We start from the raw sequence: 10,693 nt of genomic DNA, 5'->3' as shown, positions 1-10,693 counted from the left end.
CAACTGATTTAGAAATTAGTCGCAAAAACAGACCTATGTTCATTTGGCTAAGGATTTGGAACCGAAAACAGCTTAAGGTTTACCGTTTTCAACGCAGCTTGTTGAACCAGAACGTCAACTTTCTATATTTCTTCAGAAGAAGCAGTGAACGTGGCAATTACTAAAGAAAAGGAGACACTAGCCTATGCTGAAGCCTTGGCGTTTTAGCAGTTCCTCAAAATCAAAAAAGCAAGAAAAATATCTCTGCCAAAGACGTCAACTTTATTGTATGCATAGTGAGCATGCTGTCTGGATTTGCCGCAATGAACAAAACAGTTACACAAAATTGGAATGCAGAAACTGGAATGCAAAACTATGCAACAAAAATTCAGTGAGAACGAAGGAGTCTAATGTTCCAGTCACTAAAAGGCCACTCACTGATTCAACTACTATTCAGACCCCGTCTTAGGTACCTGCAAAAATTATTCGTTTAAGAGTTGGTGTTGATTCCTTGACAGATGTGTGCATCAAGCCAGCTTCAAGTGTCGCAAAAGTTAAACAGCTCAAAATAAAACTGTTGCAACTACAGAGAAAACCGAAATGAGAGCCAACGATGCCTGCATTGCCAAAACAGATTACAAAACAACAGACTGATGACTTTATCAAAACTGAGGAAGAAGAAAGCGAGGAACATCTGACAGAGGGCATAACGAAAAAAGTGTGACGAAGTCAGTGTGGTTGAGTAGATAGTTTTTCTCAATGGAGAGAAAATTGCGAGAGCAAACATTTTTTTGATAATGATACGTTGATCACCACACATTTCAAAGAACAAGGAGGGGAAAATTCTTTTTAACGGAAGAGAATCTAAAATTCCCGTCGCAACTTTCCTCTGCGATTTGGTATTGAGTTTTTCAAAGCTTCCAAGTGGCCATTTCCAAAGTTTAAACTATTTGAACCTGGGACTTCATCTTGTATCGAAAAGATCCCTCAGAAGAGCCAAAAGAATCAACGACGATTGCAGGAAAGGTATAGCAGCCTAAAGAAGTATTGCCAACGTACATAAAGATTGTACTATACAATGATAGAAAAAACTTAAAAATTCGTTCAAACAAAAACTGCTAGTTGCATAACGACAAAATTTAGGTCTTTTGACATGTATGTGTCCAAACTTGCAAAATACGAAAATGGAATTGAATTTTGACTGATGGCTGTTGACGCTTTGTCAAGTTATTTTTCGTAATCAGCGGCTCAAAACAAAGTATTCGACGACCTTGTGAAAGCGTGACGACAAATTATCAAAATGAAACAACCCAAAAAAATTGTACACAGACAAAGGATCAGATTTAGAAGGCGAATTCAAAACATTCTGTGAAAGAATAATTAGAAAATTTGCATGTGAAGAATGAACTTTTTGATCACTCAAAAGCACAATGAACAGACACCGGGAAGTATAATGGTTCTGGGCTTACATCACCTTCCTGGATTTGCAAGTAGCATTAACAGTCGTGTTAACTGTGTCACAAAGTTGTCACCTAATAAGATTTTTGGACAGCACGAACTAATATAACTATCTTTAGATAATAAATTTGAACCCACGTTCGGAGAAGTAGATTTTACATATGGCTAAACCAGGCAAGACTTTCAAAAAAAGGTCTACAAAAAATTTTACAAGCAGGGTCTCCACCTTAACAACATCTGCAGCAGTTAATCCACCTAATTATAAACTAATTGAAGCCATTAGTGTCAAGATACAAGGGGATTTCTACGAAGCCGAACTCGTAAACGTCGACGCGTTGATGGAATCATATTTTTGCGCAACACAACATGCCCTTTTTGGGGGCCTAATGGTGGCATCATTATGTGAAAAAAAGACTAACCAGGATAGGATGATTCAAGGACGCATCTAATACCAATGACAACTGTAAGCTCGTAAAAATTGAGCAGTTTTGAAAAAACCCGAAATTCCCAAAAATTGAAAACATTGTCACAAATATAAAGAAACACCTCGAGACATCCTAATGCCTGCAGAGTCAATGCAGTTAGAGAGGATTGGATAGCATGGCAGGGATCCAAAATGAAAAAAAATTACCTCATAAGAATGAAACTGAAAACTTTAAATCAATGACTTAATCAATCATTAAAAATTCAAGTTTTGGAACAGAAGAAGAACCTTTTTTGGAGGCCTAGTAGCGGCATCCTTATTTGAAAAAGACGTACCAGGATGGGATGATTCAAGGAGGCGTCTAAAGTTAATAACAGCACTAAGCTCGTAAAAATTGTACAAAGTTTTGAAAAAACCCAAACTTACCCCAAACAGGGAAAAAATGGTAAACAAAATTCAAAGAAACACCTCAAAACATGGCTCCTAACGGCTGCAGAGTCAATGCAATTGAAGGAGATCAAGATAGGATGACAGGGACATCAGTATTTGAAAAAAGACTAACCAGGATATGATGATCCAACGACGCATGTAAAATTAATGACATCAGTAAGCTCGTGAAATTTGTTGTACTAAGTTTTTGAAAATACCCGAAATTACACCAAACAAAGAAAAATTGTCACCAAAATTTAAAGCGACACCTCGTAACATGGCTCCTAATGGCTGCAGAGTCAATGCAAATAGAGGAGATTAAGATAGGATGACATGGAACCAAAATGAAGGAAATTTGTTCTCATAAGAGTGAAACTGAAAACTTGAAGTCATTGACCTACGGAGCTTAATAAATAGAAATCAAGTCTTAGAAAACAACAGGCGTTTTTGGACGTCTTGCGGCGGCATCTTTAATTGAAAAGAGACTAACCGAGTTCGGATGTTTTAGGGACGCATCTAAAACCAATGTTATCAGTAAGCTCGTAAAAATTGTTGTACAAAGTTTTGGAAAAAAACCCCAAACATATCCCAAACAGTGAAAAATTGAAACCAAAATATGATGAAATACTGAAATTTGGTTCCTAATGGCAGCAGAGTCAATGAAACTTGAGGAGATTGAGATATGATAACAGGGATTCAAAATGCAGGAAATTTTACCTCATTTGAATGAAACTGAGAAGTTGAAAACAAAGACGTTTGGAGTTTAATCATTCTAAAATCAAGTTTTAGAACACAAGAGGCCCTTTTCTGGAGACGCAGTATAATTAATGGAAAAATTTCCTAATCCTTTTATTGATAGTCAAAAATTTATTGAAAAAAAATATATTAAAAGTTTACCAATTATCATCCCGATCCAATCATAACACTACAGTCGCCATTGTTGCTCTGTTGGAAGATATCAGAGACAGTATAAAATGTTTTATCAACATCAAAATAAGTTTTATAGCCCTAAAAAAGCATTCGACACAGTTGATCTTTGTATCCTTCAATAGAAATTCTGAGATTATGGTTTAATTGGAAAGTTTTTACATTTGTTTGATTCGTACCTAAATGACAGAAGTTAGTTTGTTAAAAGAAACCAAAAAATCTTCCCAACTAAGAGTGATAACTTCTGGTGATCCTCAAGTTTCCCTTCTTGGTCCGTTGCTATTTCTTTTGTATGTAAATGACATCTCGGGTAACCATGAAGAAACAAGTGAATATCACTTTACCGATGATTAAATTAAAACCATCAAGGTACAAAAACAACAACAGATAACAACCACTAGCAGGCATTAAATACAGCTTCAAAGTGTTTTTTATCAAATTAAGCTAATATTGAATGAAAGAGAGAAAAATAAAGAAGCGTGGCAAGACAAGACTTACGGAACGACAAGCAAAAGTGTTCTACAACCTATTGATGACAAAGTAAACCTTACATAAGATTATCTTCTTTAAGAGAAATTTTGATTTCAGTCCAAACCAATGCAAAAATATTGAAATCTAGAAGCAAAATCTACATTTATATGATTTGACGAAATTCCTGATGAAGGTACTGAGAAATGAGTGCAAAATTACGCACATTCAGGATTTTTTCAATAAAAACGATTTTGAAAAAATGGCCCGAAAAAGACGAGCAAACAAACTGCTTTAGAATTTTCTAAACTCATTGAAACTACTTATTCATTATAAATGTTCAACAAATAAATAGCAGAGAGGCGAAATAATTTGCTCAGGCCTTTCTGAATGTCACCGGGTTTCTAGACAGAAAAAAATTGATTTATAGTTAGCCCAGCTTCATATCAATTGATTAAAGGTAAAATTCTATTAATTGTTGAAATAACTCAAAACAAAATACACAAAAAATACATAGCTGTTGAGTTTTGAAACAAAGTCATCTCATATGATGTTGCCAATAAAATTGCAGCCGGCAGCACAAATTGCTGCATTCATTTCTCGTATGACAACTGTTAAGGCTCAACTCATTTTCGTGAACAATTTTTTGTTCAAAAACTATGTTATGATGTTTTAATGATGTTTGTTCTATCAAACGCAATATATGATATTTTTCTCAATTCACAGTTCTTTTAAGGCCTCGTGGTTGCATTTGTAGACTGTTGTTGAACACGCTCTGCTCTAAATAAACAAGTGCCTTTTGAGGGGGTGGGAAACTGGTCTCGAGAATTTCTCTCCGAGAAGTCTGGAAATTAGTTCAGTAGAAATAAAATGAAAACTCTAATATCAAAGGGGCACGCAAATCAAGTTGTTTTTGAATTGCAAGAACTTAAATAGTCCTCTAAATTTTGTGCTGAACAATCTCAATCCCAACCATGCAATTGGTTTTAGATGACTGGAGGAGAAAATCAAATGCGTAAATGGCGGAGTAAACAACCTATAGCGGGGTAACCGCTAATGTTTTTCTCCAAACTTTAGTTTATGAAAATATCCTTGTAAATATTATTTAATTGAGAAAAAGTTGATGAATTGAGTTGATTTATTCTGTTCAATTTATTGAAAAGTGTTTTTCTTTCTGTTAGTTTTTTTTTCCTTTTTAACAAATGAAATCAAAAAATAATAGAACCGAAAAGAAAGCAGGAAATTTTGGAAGTTTTTTAATCAGCTCTTTTTTATGGCAAAACAAGATTATTTTGTTGAGTCACATGCTAGTCACCGTCCGGTGAATAGCTATTCAGAAATCAACAGAGCAATGCAAGTATATGAACATAAAAAGTGATATTCCTGGTAATGGACCATTGGAGCTGCAGGTCTCCGTGAAAAACTATCTAAATGTTTAAAAAATTTAAAGTAGCCGAAATCACAAATTAGCCCAAAGAAATCTCCGATAATTTTTGAGTGATAAAGTGAAGATGAGAGCTGAGAACAACAGCTTCATTTTTTGGAAAACTGATCCACTTAATGCTTTAAGCTAACAACCAAAGTTTTATTCAAAAAAATGATGCCCTGAAAATTTATACCGTTTGCACTATTTGACATCATTTTTGCTTTTGTTGATCAGCAATTTTGTGAAAATCATTGACATTCAAGTGCCTTCAGCTGTGACACCTTTTCTCCGCAATTATATTAGCAGTTGGTGAAAACAAATCATGCCAATTAAAACAATGATATTCACCTCCCAATCAAAAAAATTAATACACCTAAATTGCGCGCTTGAACTTGGAAACTCAAATTAAATTTTAAAAAATCTTGACAAGATCTTATTAAGCCAAAGAATCCTGGGAATATCTTGCTGACATGTCTGGCTTTATCATTAATGGATAACTTGCAAATATATAGTTTCTAGTTGATGCAAAAACCTTGAAAGTTCTTACAAACGTTTATTTCTCGCTCCGTGCCAGTTCAATTTTCTTGCAAGAAATGAGAAGTTTTTATTTCTTTATCATCTTGATTTATCAAGTCTCAATTCATGGGGCTTTTTAAACCAAAATATATGTTTGATTTCGCAATTTTTTGGGTGTTTCGGATCAAATTCTATGAACATTCATGATAATCTAGGTTCCTTACTTGTCTGGAATAAAACTGTTTATCCGTTCGATATATTTTTGGATATCGATTGACGTTTTACATAATGGGTTTTGGGTCTGTACCATTAGATCTCACCAACCCCCTCCCCCCCCCCCCCCCAATACAATGTATAATACACAATTTCTCAACATTATCAATTTTTTGACAAAAAGCCTAACAGAGGTCTATTCTTGGTCCCAAACTCCTCCAACGATGGTGATCGCGGCCACATTGAGGCTAAGTGGAGCACGATCAGGCCTAACACCATAAATAATAAATTAATTACGCCTGATTTAACTCGCCATTTCTTCTATTTATTGTACTTTGATTTTTTCTTCAGATTGCTTAGCCAAAGAGGTTCAAGCATTCCGCTAGATTTTGGAGCCACGATCGCTACGCTATGCCCCGTCACAGAAAATTCATTACACAGTAAACTGCAATGCAAAATTGTCGCTCGAACACTCTGGTTTCCGAATAATATGCACCCACTAAGCTTGGGGGCTCAAATGTAAAAGAACCAATTTTAGTTGCTCTCCCAGAAACTTAGCTAACTGTCAATGATTTATTTGATTGTTTAAAATTCTGTGATCATCAGCAATTAAAAAAATAGACAATGCAAAACGGAAGAAGTTAATCGCTTTCCGTTGTTTTGTTTACAACTATAAGTTGGAGAAAGTTATTTCTAAAAAAAATTTGGCGCTAACAATTTAAACTTTTGATAAAAGACAGTCATTTCTCTTAACAGTTAGCTATAAGAGACAAGACTTAACAAAATCTGTTTTGGATGCAATGTTTTTTCAACTAAATAATCTCGGAAAAAGCAATAATTTGCGGAGATTTCAATCTAATTGTGCTGCATGAAGATAATTAAACGCTTTTTTATAGAAATTTACTGCAATGGGATAGTTTAAAAAGAACATAGAATTGAACCTACAACAAGAGCAAACTATCCCAATAGTTGTATTGATCATTTAAGGAGCAGAGAACTTCTTAAACTTATATTATTTCAGCAGATGTTATGATGTCCCTCATCATCGAAAAAATTTCAGAACTAATGTCCAAAACACCTCATCAAACCAAAAGAAATAGTAATAGTTTGAAGAAAGATGAAATTAAATTTTCCTCTTTATTTCATTGAGTTATCTGTTTGTTTTTGTTGGAAGTCAGAGCATTGATCAGAAATTGGAATTTATCACGAGCCGTTTACTCAAAGCACTAGTTCGTCTTTTTCCTAATAAAAAAAAGAAGTATCAAAAAGCGTCTGTGGTAAAATGATAATCGCATGGAAAAAACGGAGAGGAAAGAACTATTGCAAAGTTTTTCAAAACATCTCTAAGAGAACACAAAATTTTAAGAAAAGTAGAACTTTGGCGTAAACTTGGCATAAAAAGAAGAAAATTACATAACGAAGAGATAAATTTTTGCAAGCCCAAAGCTAAGTACGATGATACTTTAAAAAGATGTTTCAAATGTTTACATACCTCTGTGAGAAATTTAAATTCGAAAAATAGACTCATGATTGAGTGGTTTTATTTTCAATTTAATCAAGCATTGGTCTTTACTTGGTATGTCTCTTCAGTAAGAAAGCTTTCAGTCAGAAACATCAGCAGACTCAAAACGAATTTGTTTTTAAAATAATTGCGAGTGAAGTTGTCGGCGAAATTTCAGAACGAATTTTTTTATTTTCATGGTGAAATGGACAAAAATATCTCAAGCTGGCGATGCCGGTTCTATGTGAGGCTGTTACTAATCTTTTTAATTTCTGATTTTGAAATACTACTGGCCTTCTTCTAAGATATCTAAAGTTTAACCTCTCTACAAATCAGGAGATCCTAAGTAACTAGGAAACTACGAACCATTTAGTTTTTTACCTTGTATTAACAAAATTTTTGAACAAGCCTATTTAGCCGATTGTTCAAGTATGAAAAACAGTTCAACTTTCAGCCGACAAAATTTTGTGCATGCATTAGCTGAAATCACCGAGATCTCGAAAAGGCCTTCGACAAAACAATTGGTCACAACATTTTACGTCATCGACTGGTTTGCTGCGGCTTTGACCCCTTTTACAAAAAAAATGAGAGTCATCTTTTTAATAGATCTCAATAGGCTGGTAATAATGACATAATTCAGGTTTTGATCTTAATCCTATTGTAGAAAGGAAGTCTTCCCAATAATATAAAAACAGCCGCATGCTGCTCTTTTCTGATTATTTGACCCTATATACAGATTAAATGGGTTTTAAAAGACTGTCGACGACTTTAATGCATCACTGTATTGATTGAAACAAAATAGAGTTTCAATTAACGTGATTAAATGCCCCGGATTTAGTTAGGGTAAAACCGATGTTAGTTCACAAATTATTATTCGACAATATCATTCCGTGTACAAGTACATGTAAATACTAAAGTAAATGAAAAAAAATGAAAAGCTCACGATGGTAACAAAATTGAATAAATTTTTCGGAATCATATAATCAGCTGCAGTTTTGTTAGTAAGGAACGGCTATTTGTTTTCTGAAATGCATACGACAAATCGACAAATACGGTTCTCTCATTTACGGAAGTGAAATCAAACCAGATCTTGAACCCTGCATGAGCAGTACTGCCTTTGGGTAGTTCCTTCCAGACAAATACAAACTGCTAGTATGATTTTTGATTTGTTTTTGGTGACTGTTTGTCCCCGTGTTGTCTGGTAAACTGATTCAAATTCAAAAACCACTATTTGCTTTTTTGTTTAAGGTTATTTCATTTACCACAAAAAATGTAGAAAAATGTATGTTTTTTTAAACTTCATCGTAAACTTCTCATAAGAAATTTGAGTAATACTATTAATGATAAGCTGTTTCCAGAAGTCATTCAGCATCTTTAAAAATCGCTGAACAAATACATTCCCTAAGTTGGACTGTGGGAGAGTACTGTTGGGCCAATGGCCTGTTCTCAAATGTCTCGCTCAAAATAGCTGGTTGACGAATCAAAATGATATGTTGACGAATCTCTATGTTACCCCCCCCCCCCCCCACTTTTTATAGTACGCGCCATAACACAGTAGATCAATATAATGATCTACTGTAACAATATTGGGGTGTAATTTTTTCAGATTTACCTTCTTTACCTTCAAAAATCATACAACCTCTATGCTAGATGTTACAAACAAACAGAAATAGTTCCAGCTTGCATTTTATTTTTTGCATTTTGTTAAATTAAATTATTGTGTCTGTATTTTTAATTTGTCACAATAATTCTGAAGTAATGAGGGCGAAACACATGGAGAAGAGGGGAGGGTGCTTTCTAAATTTGTTGGATCTTTTCCGTTTGCCCCCACCCCAAGTGTGCGCTATGCTCCCCCAGATACAGAGCACGTGTTATTACGCGGTAAATCATTATGTAAAAGTATGGCACGTGCTTTTGGGGGTGCAAATAATATGCACTCGCAAAGCTGGGGGGGGGGGGGGCACAAACGGAAAAGATTCAATTTGTTTATAAAAAGAGGCAATCAATTATGAAACTTCCTCCTCGAAGTTGAATTTAGCGGCATGTGTTTTAAAGGACTATTCGGAAATTTAAATTCAAAACTAAAAGAGTTCAAAAAGTTGTAGATCTTGATAAACACGTGCTCCATACTTGTCCGCAACAAAGTCAAAGAAATATTTTAGCCAAAAACAACAATTTAAATCGGCATCTGTTTGTTAGCGCTCGTGTTTTTTACGCCTTAATTATTCACATGGAAAAATTGTACTCGCGTGTTGGGAAATAAGAGTAGTTAACTTTTAGTGAGTGAACTTCACTCTTTGTTCACGCAACTACGTGGCAACCTAAGCTCTTCAAAGAGTTATATTAATGCGTGCAATTTACAGCATCAAAAATTAATTCACATGGCTGCATTTTATGAAATTGAATTTAGTCACGTGACTTGGCCCTTTGTTCAAAGAGTTTGTGGATAACCCGATCAAACATCAAATAAGGTTACGAGTTTGAAGCTTACGTTTCTTTACGTTTAAGCGTTTCTGGGTTCTCATCCGCTTGTGCCCCCCCCCCCCCATCCTCCCGGCGTTGTTGGGGCATATTATTTGCGGATCTATTCTGCCCCCCCCCCCCCCAGTGTTTTTTTATGACCCCCAGTTACAAATTATATGTTGTTATATAGCACGTTACTATGTAAGAAAATAGCACGTGTGCCGGGGGGGGGGGCATAAAAGATTTATGCTCACTAAGCTGCGGGGGGGGGGGGGCAAACAGAATAGATCCTTATTTGCAACCACAAAGCGGTTGAACGGGATCTGCGCTGAAATAGTGCCAACCCTAAGATTTGTAGAATGTATACCCTCACCCTTTAAAGCTTTTCATTGGGTTGGGTCTACCTCATTATAGCTCCTCATCTTAGTGGTTATATAACGCATAGTATCCCACCCGAATTACCGTAAATATACCCTAATGGGGGCTGTAATTTTGTTGGAGGGGGGCTATAATGATAGTGATGGTAATGATATCTTTTCCGCTTGTGCCCCCCCCCCCCCCAGATTAGTGGGTGCATATAATTTGCACCCCCAGACGCACGTGGCATGTTTTTAGGGTCTTTCCCATTATAGCCCTCATAATGGTATAAATACCATGTTGGGGGGTGGGGGGGGGGTCTCTACGTTAGCTGAGCACTAAGCTGGGGGGGGGGGGGGGTATAATGGGAAAGACCCTGATTTACTGGGCACTAATGGCACGTGTTCTATAACTGGGGAAGCATATCGTACTGAGGGGGGGGGGGCAGAAACGGAAAAGATCCGATTCAACCTATTGATTATTGCTGCTAAAGTTAAAGATATAATTGTTTCCCATTATAGCCCCCTCCCGC

General features: G+C 35.7%; 1 protein-coding gene across 1 annotated transcript in view; it reads left to right on the top strand.

Annotated features, from left to right (window-relative positions):
- Nucleotides 1–9,435: 9,435 nt before the first annotated feature.
- LOC142353404 (synaptic vesicle 2-related protein-like) overlaps nucleotides 9,436–10,693 on the top strand; it is a 38,371-nt gene continuing 37,113 nt past the window's right edge. The window contains exon 1 of the mRNA XM_075405637.1: nucleotides 9,436–9,812. The gene's annotated coding sequence lies outside the window, so the exon portion shown is untranslated. The remainder of the gene's footprint in view (nucleotides 9,813–10,693) is intronic.

The sequence above is a fragment of the Convolutriloba macropyga genome, chromosome 14 (assembly GCF_964194025.1).
Source record: "Convolutriloba macropyga chromosome 14, txConMacr16.3, whole genome shotgun sequence".
NCBI classification, from domain to species: domain Eukaryota; kingdom Metazoa; phylum Xenacoelomorpha; order Acoela; family Convolutidae; genus Convolutriloba; species Convolutriloba macropyga.
This window is presented reverse-complemented; position numbering and strand designations above follow the sequence as displayed.